Here is an 18883-nt window from a genome sequence, read left to right on the forward strand (position 1 = left end):
GCAGAGGATCTGAAAATAGGTAAACTGATTACAGCTGGTACAAATCTGGCATGTCTGCAAAATAACATGACTAAATTCATCATTTGGGTATAGGAGCATAGTATGCTGCTAAATACATAAAAAATAAACCTAAGAGATTTGAGGAGTGAATATTTAAAATAGCACACAGTGACTGAAACTGTCGATTCATTTAATAACCAGGGTATATAGGTTGATCTAGCTGTAAAATTTTTCTGATTATACCAACCAATTGGTAAATGATAGTTATAAAATTATATTCTATATAAAAAGATGTATAAAGTCTAGGAAATCAGAAATTATGAAATCATTGCCTATTAGTTACATTCGATCCAAACTGGAGTATGGAGTAATAATATGGAAACTTTATAAGAAAATTAACATGAGTAAATTGGAAAGAATGCAGTGGAAACATACTAAGGACATGCATGGATGTGAATGTTTAAGTCATAATGAAAGAATAAAATATCTAAACTTATACAGTGTATCCTACAGAAATTTAAGAGGAGACATTATTCAGGAATACAGGGCATTTAGAGAAAACTACCTCTGGGAATGTTTGGGCTTATCAATGAATAGTAGAGAATCATCAGACAACCCATGTAGGAGATTATATAAGAATGGGAGATGTACTAATTGGTTCTCTGTCAGTGTGGCTGATGCATGGAATAGACCACCAAATTATATTAAAGCAAACTCTAGCTTAAATCATTTTTTAAACAGTTTACACACACATAATGGAAATTACTGTATTTTGGGTATATTGGCAGACTAAAATGGCCCATGTCTGAAATGTGTGTGTGTGTGTGTGTGTGTGTGTGTGTGTGTGTGTGTGTGTGTGTGTGTGTGTGTGTGTGTGTGTGTGCGTATGTGTGTGTGTGTGTGTGTGTGTGTGTGTGTGTGTATGTGTGTGTGTGTGTGTATGTATACATAAAAGATAGTGCAACCAATGACCTATGGGGCATACCATTGAACTATATGAAAATGCTCTCCTCAAGGGGAATTTGCACATGCAAGGAATAGCGGGTTGGCCTTCTGTGATTATACCAGCAATATATTGGAATGACTGCTAGTATACAAAGTCCATAAGTATATTATGACTTTGTCAATTCTGTAATGTGTCTTCTGTAAAACACCTAATGTAAATGAAAGAATGTAAACATTATCATGAACTCTTAACAAAAGATGGTCTGCATTTTACTAATTATTGCAGCAATAACTGAGATGGGAATCTCTACAGATATTATTTTCACATTTTACAACAAATGACTGCCTTCATGAAGATATTACAGATGGTGGAAATTTTTTACTACTACACAGTTCTACTTCTAGTACAGAAGTACAGATGGACTCAAACTTGGAAACAGTTGCAGTGGACATCTCTGGCATAACATATGTCGACAACTTTTGACAAATTATCACCTACAGAAACCCATCTATGAATTCAGAATCTCATTGGGAATATCTTAAAAGTCTAGCTAGAATTATGAACATTAAACACATTCTAAGTATAGGTGATCTAAACTACCCTAACGTTGACTGCTGTAGTATGCAATAGAACATAACTTGTGAGAAGTAAATGCTTAGACTTAATATCACCTTATGGTGTTGCTCAGCTAGTAACGAGCAAATCTTATGGTGATGGCATCATAGATATCATTGCTGCCAGTCATCCATCTTCACGTTTCTAAGACAGATTTATGTCCACCACTGAGTACATCTGACCACAATTCAATTACCTTTGCAATTAATGGAATCAGTCAGTCTTATCATGTTATCTGTAGATAAAATACAGACTTGGTTTCTTTAAAAGAATATAACACTTCCTTTAACTGGGATATTGAAAGCCTAAATAAAACCAAGTGAATATGTGTACTTAACCTTTCTGGATAGTTTCACTATTGCTATTGGAACTAAAAAGGAAAATAAAAGATACACCTTATGATTCATGCATATCGTCTTCTGGTAGAATAACAGAACAATTAAGCAATATAAAAATATATATATATACATTTTTTTTAAATTTACAGAAAAAATGCCCAAATCATAGAATCAAAGATAAACTAAACTGATTAAGCAAATGCTTTCCACTTTTGATAAAAAATACACATTTTAAACAAGAAAATTGATCACACCAGCAAAAATGTATTATAAATATGTTAATTCTGTAAATAATCTAATCCAGTTATGTCATTACCTATTTACAATATCTTAAATAGAGATCTCATAACCATTACAAGTGAATTTGACAGGTATTGTAATTCCATCATATTAAGTAATTTGTGTCACTTCTTGTCAAATTACGTAAGCTGTATGGTTTTGAGTGCCCATATATTTTTCCTGTTTTTATGTTAACTCATGAATAAGTCATGTACCTAATTTAATGTTATTAAAATATGTTAGAGATGGATTCTGCCACAAGCTATCCAATATCACTCCAAGATAAGTATATAAAGGGTTACACACAGGACCTCAAAATTGTATATCTGTAAGTCTAATACTTATTCTGGAGAAGTGTTCTTAAAAGTATGTCATTGAGCGACTAGTTAACTCTCAAAATAATTTGATTGGCTTTTGATGCCCTTTCACATTGAGTAATCACTCAGGAATTAATCTCCAATAAATCAATTCTTATTTAGTTAGATGGATTGGCAACTGTCTTATGGGAAGAAATCAGTCAATTGTCATTCAAGAAATTAATTCCTGCACTTTACTTGTAACTTTTGGAGCTCAACAGGGTTTGGTCATGGAGATTATCTTATCTAGTCAAGACTTTATCTGCATACCTACTAGAAACAGAGTGGGTAAACAAATATGATGATGATTATCATCATATAATTGGGTTTGTATTAATCAATGAACAAGAGGTAGCTAACAAGAATTGCTATTTTAAAGACATCATAAGCTGAGCAAATCATACCAGATTACAATTTAGTTTGAACAAGTTCAAGTTATTATTCCCTCATTTCATAGATCAGTCACGTTATATGACAACATTACAGAAAACGTGTATTGTGAATTAGGAGTTATTACAACATGTAAATCTCCCTTTGATAAACATGTGTATACTATAAAGAAATATGTGTTAAAGTTGCTGAAAAGGCAACAACATTCAATAAATGGTAGCACCTGAACAACAGATTCCACGGACTCTACTTTTGTAATAAAAGCAAACTTTTTAATGGCGAAATATTAAAATGTAAGTCTAAAAAATAGCAAGACAATCAGTGAATTAAGTGCTTTCATCTGATGCTGGACTTCATCAGAACTAAAATTCTTACAAGCTTGCTTTATATACTAAAAAACACTTGCTAATAATGTTAACCCCCCCCCAATTAATAATTACTTATAATTGTTTATCAAACCCTTAAAGTGACATCAAAGTTAAAATGAAAAGCTCAAAAAAATGTTACACAATCAATTCCATATAAAATTCTCTTAAATGCATCCCTGCATATATATTTATAAATATTTATCTAACTTGTATATAGTTATCTGAATTCCATTTTAATATTGGTTGTAAATTAATCATATCGTTCATACCTGGTGGAAAATTAGCCTCCAATTTGATCTGCCATTTAGTTTCTTTCACTTCAAGTAAAGTTTTAACATCACCGCCTCCATGATTGATTTTAACCTTATCCAACAATGCAAATTTAAAACCAATGCAGGTTTTATTGACAGACAGATGCTTAAAAAGAGCACTGTTAACATTTTTACTTTTAATTTCATAAATATACTCATAAATCCTAGTACTGAGAGCTCTGTCCGTTTTTCCTACATAGAAGGCTGGACACTGGCCACACTTGGCAAAATATACCATACCTTTAGTTAAACAATTACCCCTTAAAAATCTAATCCTTGCCTTAGTTTTATTGTCTAATGTTAAGGAGTCACCTTCTAAAATAAACTGACATTGATTATATGACCCACATTTATAGGTACCATTTCCTGGGGCATTCTTATCTTGCCCATCATGTTCAAAATATTTCTTAAAATAATCATAAGTTTTGTAATAAAAATGTAGGTGCTGGTCTTACAACTTGAAATATCAGAGTTGTTAGCTATCAGTGGCCATCTATCCATAAATATTTCTTTCACTTTATTAGCATAATTGCCATAACCTAAAATCATTGCTTTACCATAATTAACAGGTTGACAAGTTTGTATTTGCGGTGGTAGACCTGCACTTAGGAGTGGCTAATAAACCTTCCCTCATTGTGACAAAACATAGTCGCTTGTCTCCTTCACAAGGCATTGTGGATAACCGCTCTACAAAAATAAATTAATAATGAAATCTAATTCAAGCATGACATCTTCAAACTCAGAAGTCATCCTTGCTGCACTTATCATCGACTCCTTAACTATACTCTTTTTCTGATGCACAGGGTGACTAATAATGTATTGTAAATACATATTGCTAAATGTGGGCTTTCTAAAAATTCTAGACCTAAACTTCTTATCAGCCTTATAAATCATAGTGTCAAGGTAATTAATACTATCAAAACTAAAGCTGTGTGTAAACTTAAAAAAGGAGAAAGAATTATTAATATATAACAAAATTATTGATTTCAACTACTGGTCCTTTCCATAAAATAAAAATATCATCCAGGTATCTTACATATAGTTTAATAAAATTCATATACAATTCACTATTGAAAATGGATTCATTTTCTCATTCGCATAAGACCAAATTTGTAAAAATGGGGCCACAGGGTGCACCCATTGTCACCCCTTTGATTTGTTTGTAAAATTCGCTTTCAAAGGTAATAAAATTATTATCAAGAACCAAGATCATTAATTCTCTAATCAAATCAACAGTCCCTATGTCTAAAAAATGTAATTTGTGAATGCTATCATAAAAACAATCCAGGCCTTCATCTTTAGGTATAGATGAGAATAAATCTACTACATCTATACTATGACATTATAGGGGAGATTGTGAGGAAAAAGGTCAATAGAGCACTTTAAACCTATTTTAAGTAAGAACAGTCATGAACCTGATGAGCATGATAATTTTTCCAAGTTGCACATAAGCAATATAAAAAATCTTGATTATAATATCAGTTTCACCACAACATTTTCACAAGATGATATCTTGAACAAAAACTGAGCCCTAATTACTGATGATGTGCTGATGAGGAACAAATTAGGATTCAAGCCATGAATCACCTTTAGAAGGGAGTATAATATCAAGTCCATTTTAGAGAGAAACAACAGATCCTATATTCCTAATAAAGGTATGAGAAAGTGTGGTAGGTGCCCCTATTGTAGGTATATTAAAGTGGCAGCATCCTTTACGGTGGCAAATATATGATATACACTTACTGGGAAGTATGATTGCAACACAAAAGGTGTTATATATCTAGTTGAGTGCCAGCAATGTAACTGTTTTTACATAGGTAAAACAGAGCGGCACTTTAAACAAAGAATACATGAACACCAGTATTGTATAAGTAAGCATAACAGTACAAATACTTTATCCAAGTGCATCATGAATGAACCAAACCATCATTTTGTTCTACTTGATAATCAAACAGGTGGATGTAACTGTTAGGGGGGACCTTGGGAGTTGAAGCTAGAGGAAAGGAAACTCCTCTGACAATTGAAACTCAATGCATATTCATTCCCGGGTCTAAATGACCACTGTTCTTTAAAGTGTATTTTAAAGTTAAAATCACTGTTAAGGTAAATGTAATTTTACAACCTGTTGCTTTATAGGGCAGTTCATTAACCTTTTTTCTAAGTGAATTAGTAATATTTGTACAAAATGTCATTAGATATTTAATGAACAACAGAATGGAAAAGAATGAAAGATACTTAGTGATATCATAACTAACTGTATTATTTAAAGTCTGATTATTGTGGTTTTTAGTTGCCTGAAGAAGTTCATGCATTTTATGTGGATGAAAGCGCTCACAATACAATAAATTTTACTTTGAATTTTGGATTTTCAGTTCGTGATTTTGGGTATTTTCTTGGATTTTAACTTTGATGTCACTTTAAGGGTTTGATGAATAAATAATTATTAATTGGGGGTTTTATGTCATTAGCAATTGTTTTTTTAGTATATAAAGCAAGCTTGTAAGAATTTTAGTTAGTTCCGATGAAATCCAGTATCGGACGAAAGCACTTAATTCATTGGTTGTGGTGCTATTTTTAAAACTTATATTTTAATATTTCACCATTAAAAAGTTCACTTTTATTATAAAAAATATAGAGTCTGTGGAATCTGTTGGTTGGGTACTACCATTTATTGAATGTGTATACTGTACCCTGTCAGGTCGTGAAGCAACTTGGGTTAATTAAAAAAACATTACTAAAAGAGATGACTTATACAGGTGATGTACTTCATCACTTTGTACAAAACTTATACCAGACTTGTCACTGAATATAACCATTTATTTTTTAGTTATAATATTGGACATTTAGTAAACTTTGAATCTATCTAAAGGAAATGTACTAAAAATATACTTAGGACAGGTGCAAACTTTTCGGAGTATTCACTTGACAATATAGGTATCTGAGAAGTACATTGATACCTGCATGCAAACCTTTCAATAACGAGTTTTGAAAAAATCTCTAAATTTAGTAATTTACACTAACCAAATAACACACACACACACACACACACACACACACACACACACACACACACACACACACACACACACACACACACACACACACACACACACACAGACACACACACACACAAAGCATGATTTTCAGAATTCCTTTAAACAATACAAAAACAAGAAGCTCCTACATAACACAATTTATTCCCAATGCATTGGGCAAGTAACCATGCACAATGTAAGATCTTTTAACAGTTTGATTTGGACACCTGGATAGGACAAGGAACCCATGATCCAAGTTTTAGGGAGTCAGTAGTCTTCAATGTCCTATGGCTCTGAACAGTGGAACCTAAAACATGTTTTCAAGGCATTCCCTAACAAAGTGCCAGCTAGATTGCCAAGAATGCTGTTCACTCTTCAAAAACCTCAAAATGCACTCTCTCGAGGCACTCCTAAAAATGGAGAACATCGATATCTGTGAGTAACTGAGACCTGGTTCAAGGCTCCAGAGACCACCCCTGTAATACCAGGCTACAACTCTTATCACACTTTTCGGCCACCAAACCAGGATCGAAACACTAAAGGTGGAGGAATGTCCATATTCACCAAGGATATTCACACCACCAGGTTAGTTGCCCAACACAATGCATCTGAAATTCTCCAGGTGCAACTAACACTAGGTAAGACTGCAATCCAAATTGCAGCTTGCTACAGATCCCCCACCATGCCCCAAGATTCTCACTACACCTTTCTAAACATACTGGAAAATTATTAATATACAACCAAACACCCTAATACTGGGTGATTTCAACTACCCTACCATTAACTGGGAAAACTACTCATGCACCAACATCTTTGCCCAACGGTTCTTGGAATTCATAAATTCCAATGCCCTGGATCAACTAATCCGTAGTCCCACCAGGAGCTCCAATATCCTAGACCTGGTCATTACCAACATGGGAAATTGATGCTCCACACCTATGGTTACCCCCTCGTTGGTCAGGTCAGACCATAAGATAATCGCCCTTAACATCCACATCCCACCCCCACCCCCCAGTAAGGAAAACTCCATAAAAACCTTCTCCAAGGCTAACTTCATGCTACTCAAGTTAGAAGTTACAATCTTCATGACACCCATGCAGATGGGAACTGAAAGTTCGACTGCTGAGTCCTACACTAAGGCACTGTACAAGCACATCCACTTATGCATGAATCGTGTCATCCCAAATAGAATCAAGATGCTCTCCTCCAAAAAACGGAAGCCAATCTGGTGGTTCCCTGCCGTAAACAAACTTTACAACAAAAGGAAAAAACTGTTGCAGAAAAGAGGAAAATCCCTGGATGCAAAAAACTCCCTAATCAGCTTCAGTAAGAAGCTGAGATCCCTCATAAAATCCTGCAAAGCTAGGTACGAAAATAAAATTGCCAAAGATTCCAAAGACAACCACAAGGCATTCTATAACTATGTCAAGAATTTAAATGGCAATGCTCAGATCTGCCCTGAACTACAACAGAATGGCATTAAATATACTGATCCCAAGGATATTGCCAATATACTGGCAGATCGATTCAGTGCCAACTTCACCCCCATCTCACCCCTTAAATGGCCCATCTCAATACTGGAAGATTGCCAAATTCTGGTAATAATGGCCACACAGGTAAAAAATGCACTCTCCAAAGCTAAGAATACAGCATCCATGGGACCAGATGACATCCTGGGCTGTGTACTACATGAACTACAAAATTAACTGGCACCTCACCTAAGTGTCATGTTTAATCATACCCTCACCTCAGGCGTCTTGCCCACTGAGTGGCGCACAGCTGCAGTTATCCCACTCCACAAGGGGAATCCACCTTGGATCCCGGGAACTACCGCCCCATCAGTCTGACCAAGCCTGATCTGCAAGGCCATGGAACGTATTATCATGGAACTTATAAACAAAGACATTGGCAACCTTAAAACACTGGACCCCACCCAGTTTGGGTTCATGAAGGGCTGATCTTGTCTCCTGAACCTTATTGACTTCTTTGAATCAGTCTCCAGAGCCATGGATGAGGGTAAGGCAGTCCACATAGCGTATCTGGACCTTGCCAAGGACTTTGACACCATCCCCCACTCTGGAATCATAGATAAACTTACTAAGCTGGGCATTAATCCCTACATCACTCAATGGGTTGCCAACTGGCTTACTGACAGAACCCACACTGTAAAAGTAGCTGACTCCAAATCCAGCTCCAGACAAGTGACAAGTGGAGTACCTCAGGGTTCAGTCCTGGGACCTCTCTTGTTTGGCATCTACTTCTCTGAAGTGCAGGCCAACACTAAGGGACTCTGGCTAACAAAGTTTGCAGATGACTGCAAACTGGGAGCCATTATTGAATCCCCAAATGATGTGAATACTCTACAAAAGAGCCTTACAGAAACAGATGCTTGGTGCCAGAGCCATGGGCTCAAGCTGAATGCCAAGAAATGTATAGTTATCCCCTTTGTGAAAAAAAATGTACCCATGAATTATCAATAGGTGGCAGTACACTAAGCACCGAAAGTGTGATAAGAGACTTAGGGACACAGGTGGACAGTGGTGTCACCTTCAATAACCACATCGCCACAACAGTCAGGAAATACTTCTATGTGGCACACCTCATCACTAAGGGCTTTTCATCCAGAAAAAAAGGAGGTCATTGTCCCACTGTACTCATCCCTTATTAGACCCATTATAGAATACAATGCCCCATTTGGTATGTACCTCTCAAGACATCTGCAACAACTGAAAAGTCCGCAGAAATACCTCACTAAAAGAATCACAGGCCTAAAGCAGATGCCCTATGCTGACCACCTTAAAAAACTCCAGCTATACTCTGTCGCATATCATCTACTCCGAGGCGATCTCTGCTTAACATACAAGGTCATGTCAAACCCAGAGCTGTTGGACATGCTACACTTAAAGAAATCCCAATCCCTCAGAGCCACACGCTCCAGGGATCTAAATCTTGTCATCACAATAAACAAAACATGCTGGAGGGATAGGTTCCAGACCCAGAGACTCCACAAACTTTGGAAGAGACTGCCCATACATGTCAAGCAGAGCGCCTCTTTGGCCCTCTTCAAAAGGAACCTTGATGATTGGTTGGGAGAAAGGAAATTCACCTCGTGGATCACATCAGTCGTCCTGCTAGACAGGGGTCCAGGGAAGTAAATAGTGTGGGAAGAAATAGCCAGGGAATTGTTATGGCTAGGCTTGTATAGGCCCTAGGGCCGATAGCCTAGTACCAGCCTATGACACAGAAATACAAAAGAAGCCAAAAGAAAATGTTGATGCATACTACTGTTATACTGAGTAAAGACAATAAGCATGAATGCAATGATGAATCTGAAATTTTATGGGTTATGACAGCTAAGAAACTCAGGAAATAAAACACATATATAGAGAGAGGACACTTTCAAAGTAGTTGTTATTTGAAACCATAATGTCAGGTTGTCTCGACAGTGTGAATCAAACCATATAGACTGTCAATTGTCATTGATAGAGAAAATGTATTTCCATTAAAAACAATCATATTTAATGTTGCACCACATGTACGTCCACAGTATTCATTCACACATGAAAGATATACATAGAAACTGACTGCTTAGTAATTCATCTTAAATTCACAAGCCAAGCTAATCTATACAAACAGACAGACACACATCCTTAGATATGTGTACTGTATGTACATACACACACACACACACACACACACACACACACACACACACACACACACACACACACACACACACAGTTACCACATGCATTTGGTAACCATCTGTGGTGCTTAAAAACTTTGTTTATTGGCACTTAAGTGATACTCAAATGAATCTGGAACTGAAGGCCAGTTTGAAGAACAGACATGCCAGTCAACATCTACACTTTTCCTTTGCCAGTGTTTGGAAAGTAAATTGTCTCCAACTGAATTTGTACTAATAGCAATCCCATGATTTGGCAAAGTTGTTAAAAATATTTATTTAGATTTCTAAAGGTATACCTTTCTGTTGTCGTATCTGTTAGAAGATGACAAGTTTGAAAATAATGATATGAGCAGGGCTATGAAGGGCATTAGTAGGTGTTTTAGGTAAATCTACATTCATATAATAAAATAAATAAAAGATTTATTTTTATTTTCATTAATTTTACATTAATGGATGATATAATGTAATGAATGATGGGGATTATCTATGCCTTGATGTAAGACTCACATAGGTAATGCTGGGTGTATATGGTGTGTGTGTGTGTGTGTGTGTGTGTGTGTGTAAGTGAATGTGCATTTTCACAATGTTAAAAGATTTTTTTCTGTTGTTTTTGGAAGGTCAAATTCTTATTACATTCTTATGTTAAGCAAGGGTACCTGTTGCTTATTACTTTTTATTTAACATGGAAATGAAAAGTCAGACTTTAAAAATACAAATATAGGTTTGCTTTACAAATGGGGGCTTTGACAGAGCTAAGATATTTTTAATTATGTATGATTCAGAGGTAAACAGAAATTGCATATGAATATATCATTTGCTGTGATGGCTTATTGATTTTTTTTCAAATATGAATTGCTCAAATGTTCATTATAATAAAATGATGTGTAAGCCAAATGCAAATCTGATTTTATAGGGAAGGTGGGCTAAAATGAGTAAAACTTCCAGCTGAACTAGATACAATATGCAGTCAACTCCATTGACAGAAATTTATGTATGTAGCAAAGAATGTGCAAGCATACATTTCTGTTCGGCACTTACAGTCTCTGCAAAGGATGACAAATTTTGCACAGGAAAACTGAACCTAGTACGTATTTGGAGAAATGGAGCAAATGCCGAAATGCAAAAAGTGAATCCTTCAATTTGCATCTGGAAGAGCTGACTGGAATACTATTTAGAACTGGAAAGACATAGTAACATATCAGAAGTCATCAGTTTTATATTGCAGTATGCTTTAATTTTTCTGAACTGCTGCAAAATACATTATTTAATACTTATCAATTATTAATGTTTTTTTCAGGCACATGAAAAAAGTCATCCATTTACTGCATTCCTTTGTGTTAAATTTAACTGAGACACATTTAGTCATGTTATATATAAAAAGGTTAGTCATATTTCTCTAAGCATGTTATTTGGCAGCAGAACTATACCAACATGCCTTAATTAAGGCCACAGAATCAGCATAACATAAAGGCCTTGATGTCTATTACACAGAAATGAATTTTAAAAGTGAACATCTGTTAATAAGTGCTAGGAATATAACAAATAGAAGTACAACATAAATATTAAAAACACTGTAAATTGGGCGCGTTCTCATTATGTTAACTACTCAGTTTCTTTTTATCTTAGAATGTACTTAGCACACCAAGCAGTTTATTTTGCATTTTTTTCCTAATCTGATTCATGCATGGTTCACAGAATTGAGGAGTAAACTGCAAAACACCGATGCTGATATTCTTCACTTATTTAGTTTTATGGTGAGGTACTGTTCTCAGCTTTTAATAGAAGAACTTACAGAAGCAGTAAAGATAGAGTCCATGCACACAAGCTATTCAAATGAAGAAGTGGCATATGCTTGCATGTGTGCACATGCCGACATGCACACACACAGGCATGCATATATGTATGCAGGTCTATACAGACTGAGGCGAAACACTAGCACTTCTCATGTCATATGTAAACATATCCATACTTATCTTGTATGGTATCTTGATGTATTACTGTAGTGATAGGCAGTTTACCAATTCATACTATTGTTACTTTAGGATGTAATGGACTCATTACAACAGAGACATGTATAATCCTGGCTACCCTCTCTGTATACTTCCATTATACACCATGGTGCATCAGCTGTGAATCCTGGGCAATGAATTTACTCGGCACCCAGCAGATATCACAACTGTTTTATGTAATGTGATTCATTTGCATTGAATGTATTTAAACAGTGTTATAGAACTTTGGCACCATGTGAAAGTTTAGTGTCTTGACATATTTCATTGCTGAAAAGCTACAATATATCTACTAAACTCAACATCTGGGGCTGTTCCCTGGTTACACCACTGCATTTGCTCTTAGTGGTTCATGCAGATGAGGGCATATCAGTGGATTAATGAAGAATTGCTTGGATGCGTGTATTACATTAACTGGCCATGTTAACAAACATGGCCAAAAGCTTGTGTTCACACAACTATGTTAGATGTAACAGTTGGGGAATTTAGCACATAGGTAATGCTGGGTGTATATGGCGTGTGTGTGTGTGTGCGTGTGTGTGTGTGTGTGTGTGTGTGTGTGTGTGTGTGTGTGTGTGTGTGTGTGTGTGTGTGTGTGTGTAAGTGAATGTGCATTTTCTTGGGAAGTCACCTCATGGGCTGATTCAGTTAGTGAGTGGGGTAGGTTTGTGTTTGTCTGTGTATTGGTGAGGGGTTTAGTGTGTTCATGAGTGCAACAGATGTGCAGATTGTGTGTGTGTGTGTGTGTGTGTGTGTGTGTGTGTGTGTGTGTGTGTGTGTGTGTGTGTGTGTCTGTGGAAGTGGGTATGTGGGCTGCCACATCTCCACACTCTGCTAGACTAACAAACAAATCTTGTAACATTATTGGGGGTGAAGACTAGATGCTAGGGATAACTATTTATATTGTGAAACATAAAGGCATCTAAATTAAAATGTTTTGCAATGTTAAAGACATGGGGCGGGGGGTTGAGACACCAGGGATACTCATATATATATAGTGTGCCCTTAAAAGCTTTAAAAAAGATTCAGCAACTGTGCTACCACTAGACACCTGAGATATTTTAGAATAAAGAAAATGTATAGTAAAAGGGAAAAGGTTCAAACCCTGTCTTCTTGGCACTGAAAACAGAAGTATTAGCCTTCTGTACTAACTGATCAGTTAGTGTATCAGATATTTGCTTTCTTACATAAGAAGCATGAAACTTGAAGCTCTGGCATTATTTAATGACTGCAACAGTCAGTGAGGGAGGGATACTAAATTAATAAAACAATGTTTTCAGTTTAGAGCAGATAAAATATTCAATTCCTTATTGACTCAGATAAGAAAGGCTTCTAGTTTAATTAGTTTTAAGACCAGCATTAAAAAATGTTTTTTTTTTTTTTTGATATGTGGTGTGCTCTTATAAGGTGATAGTAGAGGCCCTAAGTTTGATTTACTGAACATTGAACATTGGATACACTACCACTGGCTATTAGAATCTTATCCACATCCCATCAGTTTAAAGTTAGTCGGGCTAGGTATCACATTGTGCACAATAGCATAAAATATTGTTTCTTAGATGTAATAAGTCTGTGTTATCCCTATGGATGATACTGCATATACTGTTGACTTATTAGCAGTAGCTAATTTGTGAGTACATATTATTGTTTTGTACCTGAATATACTATAGTTTTCTTTATGACTGCATATTTGACAAGATCATAGTTGAAAGGTAACACCTTGTTCCAGTCTTCCTGCATTAAACAAATAAACAAGCAAATGTATGAGATAAACAAAATGTCCGCCATTGACGATAGTTTCTAGGCTGTGACTGAAGTCGGCCTAAATGGGTCAATATGGATCAGTCCATTACCTAGGTAAACAAATAAATAAATTGTTTACTAGGTCACCAGGCCACTCATTCCCCAGAAATGCAGCACCTTTCTTAAAAACTTTCTTCTCTTCAGTTGTGAATACATCTCACCCTTATTGTGTTAAGTCTATATGGCAACAGTACCTTTAATATTATCCACTGTCTTATAAAATGAGATAAACGAAATACATTTTGCATAGTACACATCACACTATGCATAAATGTAAAGTATTTGAAAAGAAAATGTGCTATACATGAAAAACCCAAACTAAATTAAACATTGTGGTAATTCTCTGTAATTCCCAATATGCTATACAAATAAAATCAATGCAGTTAATTGAAGGACAATGTATATGATGCAGCCAGATGCTACAGTCTGTTCCATTTCTCTTTTCTGATCCACCACTGATGCGGTTCCAGCCTTAGGGGATAGTACCAAGGTAAAAGGACCTATAGGAGTAGTCCAAGACAGCAGCTGATGGTTAGTGGAGAAGTGCTAATGAGGCCAAAATATAATGTAGCTTGTTTTCTTTTTAAATTTTGTGTTTTACCTTTCTGATACTGTTTCTTAATGCAATTTGTTTAACATATCGGTCTTTACTACATTCTATTTAAAAACAAACTTTTAAACGGTATTCACAATATGAATGACACATCTGTTTTCATAGTTTAATTAGAGTGTACAAGATTACGTCTCTCATTAACATTGTAGTTGCCAATGGACAGTAAATTAGTAAACTGAAAAATCATATATCAAGTAATTGCTTTAAAGTTGGGTACCAACAAATTCAAGTATTTCTCAATGTCGAATGTTGATTTACACTTTTTTCTCTAAACACTGGGGAAAAGAAGTATGAAAATACTGGAAATGGTAAAAGGCAACAGTACTATAAAAAACAGGCAGATATATGTATTCTGTAAAAGCAAACAGTGTAACTAGATCTAGAGCACTATAGCCACTTCTGAGTACCGAAGCATTCTTGAGTATCACAGCCATTTCTGAGTACCAAAATATTCCCGAATATTGCAGTCATTTCTGAGTACACCATTCCTGAGTACTGCAGCCATTCTTGATTATCTCAGCATTTTTATGTAGCAAAGTCTTTCCTGAGTACTGCAGCCATTCTTGAGTATCCCAGCCATTTCTGAGCACTGAAGCATTCGTGAGTGCTGTAGGCATTTATGAGTACTGAATCGTTCCCGATTATTGCAACATTTCTGAACTGCTACAGAAGCAGTTGTGAGTTCTGCTGTCATTCCTAAGTTCAAAGTCACAGACACACTGGAGGTAGTCCATATGACTTACTTAATATAAATGGGGAGTTTAAGGCAGTATTACATTTGTGCTGCAGTTCATCGTATAGAACTGTTTTACCAGCCTGATCCAGGCTTTTGACCATGTTCAATAGCACAGTGTGGTAAGAGTAACCATACTGATTTACATGTTTGAGAGATTTTCTGACTCACATGGCCATCTAGATGGCATCCAGAAGGCAGTTGTGTGGAGAGAGAACATGACTAATTAGTATATGCCCCCCCCTAAAATATCTTATTAGCATTCAACTTGGCTTCGGGGCCAGCACTGAGTGGTGCTGCATGTCTTCATGGGAGAGACTGTGCAGCACTGGGTTTAGACAGTTGCTGAATTGGGAAAAGGTACCGCTACACGTGCATGGAGATGTATATATTACAGTACCTTAATGAATCACATTTATAGTTTAGAAAAATATATAGGTAGTTGTTAAGTTATAATTTGTTTTTTTTCATAACTTTGGTTGTATATTATCTAACGGAATATTTATGTTGATTTCTTCATTTATTTTCAATTAAGAAACAATAATTGTATTAGTTACTTGTATGTTACACAAGCAATACTACATGTCTGAATCAGATTCTGGAAAGAGGGTGTATAGCTTGAATAGTTTGTCTACTCATGTAGGCAGATTTGGAATGAGAGTATCCACAAACAGTAGGGTTGCAGATAAATTGACTTTAATTAATAACATGTTCTTAATATTAATATTATGTGGAATAAATATGTCAGTGTTTAGAAATGAATAATTATATCTATGTCTGTTATTAAATCAATAGTAACTTGGCAAAACACTATCTTCAATACATTCTGGTAAATAATCTTGATCTAAATATAAAATATGGATTTATTGAAATTTATGTCCATTAAAATTAATGGATTAAACTGCAGAAATAAAAAAGAGCATTATTAAAGTATTTATGATTAAACAAAGGAGCTATTATATTTTTACAGGAAAGGAATTTATTAGGAGAAGGCATTAATTTAAGAAATATTAGTTATGAAATTGTTGCTTCACCCTCCTTTAAAAAAAATAAGAAAGAGGCACAGCTATATTATACAAAAGACATCAAGATTATTAACAAATTCAGTCACCCTGAGTGGCTGTACACTTTTGTGATTGTTCATTTTAAATATAAGCTTTATATTTTAGCACAATTTTACTGGATTACAGGAAGAGGTATAAATGTGACAATGGGATATCGCAAAAATTTACAAAATCACTGGAAATTCAGTCTTGTTTTAGATAGTCACTTTAATTGCATTATAGGCAAATCAGACACAAGTGCAACAGGAAATATCAGGATAGCTGCTACAGCAAAGTATTGCATAAATGGATTATAAACAATAATTTAAAATACTTAGTAGTAGCTACAAAGAATGATTCAGTTTTCTGTACCCATTATTTATATATTTATGGAATATAGACTATACTTTATAGAGTATATGGTTCACTGGACTTGTTAAATAGAGTTCATTACTTTAAAACTATTCCCTGCACTTTATCTGATCATAACACATTATGTTTAGATCTAATAATAGATCCATGAAACTTTCAATTAGTGTACAGAATCTCAAAATATATGACAAGTAAAAAGGATTCAAAAACAGTGAACAAATTGAACAGCATCTCTCATTTAATGATAATGAAATGTTAAAGTTATATTCTGGGACACTCTTAAAATGCATATTGATGAGAAAATGGCAAGATGGTCTTGTAATACAATTAAAGAATGGGATAAAAAATATTACAATCCAGACTGAACTAGAGAAAGCTAAATTAGACTAACAAAAAGAAAGCTCCTAACTCAGAGACATTATTAAAGAGTTAATGCAATATCAGGATATCCTCATAAGACAGAAATGGCCATAGAAAATCTTACACTTCACTATTACATGACAACCCCTAAAATATGCTTAGGTTGGCTAATAAGAGTAAATAATAAATAGAATGCTCTAAATTCAATAATATGAGCCTATTAACAAACAATGAAACATCTGATATTGATGAGATGTTGCTTATACTTAAAAATTATCATGAAGCTGTAAACAAAATAACAAGAATTTATTGGAATGTAATAGTGCAATTAAAAACATTTGGAAAAATATCACCATTAAGTTAAATAAATAAGTATTGGCAATAAATAAACCAATTTATTTAAAAGAAATTGATGAGATTATTAAAAAAATGTAAAAATGGGAAGGCTTAGATGGTCTGAGGGCAGAATTGTATAAGCTTACACCTCCAACATAATTGCCTTTTAGATGAAACATTCCTGTTGGTTCAAACTTCAAATTCTACTTTCTATATACATATTCATGGGTCTATATCACGTTGTCGAAGTTTTACAACTTCAAACCCATATGTTCGAAGTTGTAAAACTTCGAAAACTTAAAAAAAAAAAAAAATAAATAATAAAAAATGTACCTGACAGTTGTAAGCAGGGAGGCAAGCCCCCCTGCAGCCCTCACACCCCCCGCTCTTTAAATATACCAACTCTGAGATCACACTACAGTGTAGTAAAGACAACTCTTCCCTTTCCGCACTGTACTGCATTGTAGTGCTGTCTCGGAGTTGGTATATTTAAAGACCGGGGGCTGTGGGGGCCATAGCCCTCCACAGGAGGGGTGCAACCACCAAGTAATTTATTATTTTTATATTTTTAAGTTTTCAAAGTTTTACAACTTTGAACATATGGGTTCGACCATATAGCGTTCAAAGTTGTAAAACTTTGACAGCGTGATATAGACCCCATATTCATTAATATCTGCTATACTTAGCAAGAAAAAGGGGAGAACCAGGTTTTATCATAGAGACCAATCACTCTACTTTATGTGGATTATAAGATAGACACTCCCATCTAAAGACCATACAGGATTGATTGTTAATAGACAAACATAGAATAAAATCTAAAGATTAGTTAATTTTCTGGACCGGGCTAAATATATATGTAAAGTATGATGAATCTGCTTGGATATTGACCCCACTTACACTAATTAATGGAAAAGCATTCATGAGCAAATAGTTTTAAATTTGCATAAGCTCATTGATCTGAATAAGTTTGAAATTGTAAATAATGCTTTGTTATAGTTACTAAAAGTATAGAAGGAAACTCAGTTAAACTAGATTCTGCATATATAAGAATAACAGTAAGCTGTAAGACTTGACAGATGTAAAGAGTAAGATCTTATTATTAAAATATACTGGTCAGACATTATCCAGTTTCGAGGGAAATAAAACATTTTTCAAAATTGTTGGAAATACAATAAGGTGATTAAAGTGGATTGATTTTATATTCATGGACTGTGAAAAAGAAAATATTGGCAACTTGTTTTACTGCAAAAGAAAATATTGGCAACTTGGGTTTACTACAAGCTCAGGGAAG

The sequence above is a fragment of the Protopterus annectens genome, chromosome 14.part0 (genome assembly GCF_019279795.1).
Source record: "Protopterus annectens isolate FY-2018-M chromosome 14.part0, PAN1.0, whole genome shotgun sequence".
Classification (NCBI taxonomy): domain Eukaryota; kingdom Metazoa; phylum Chordata; order Ceratodontiformes; family Protopteridae; genus Protopterus; species Protopterus annectens.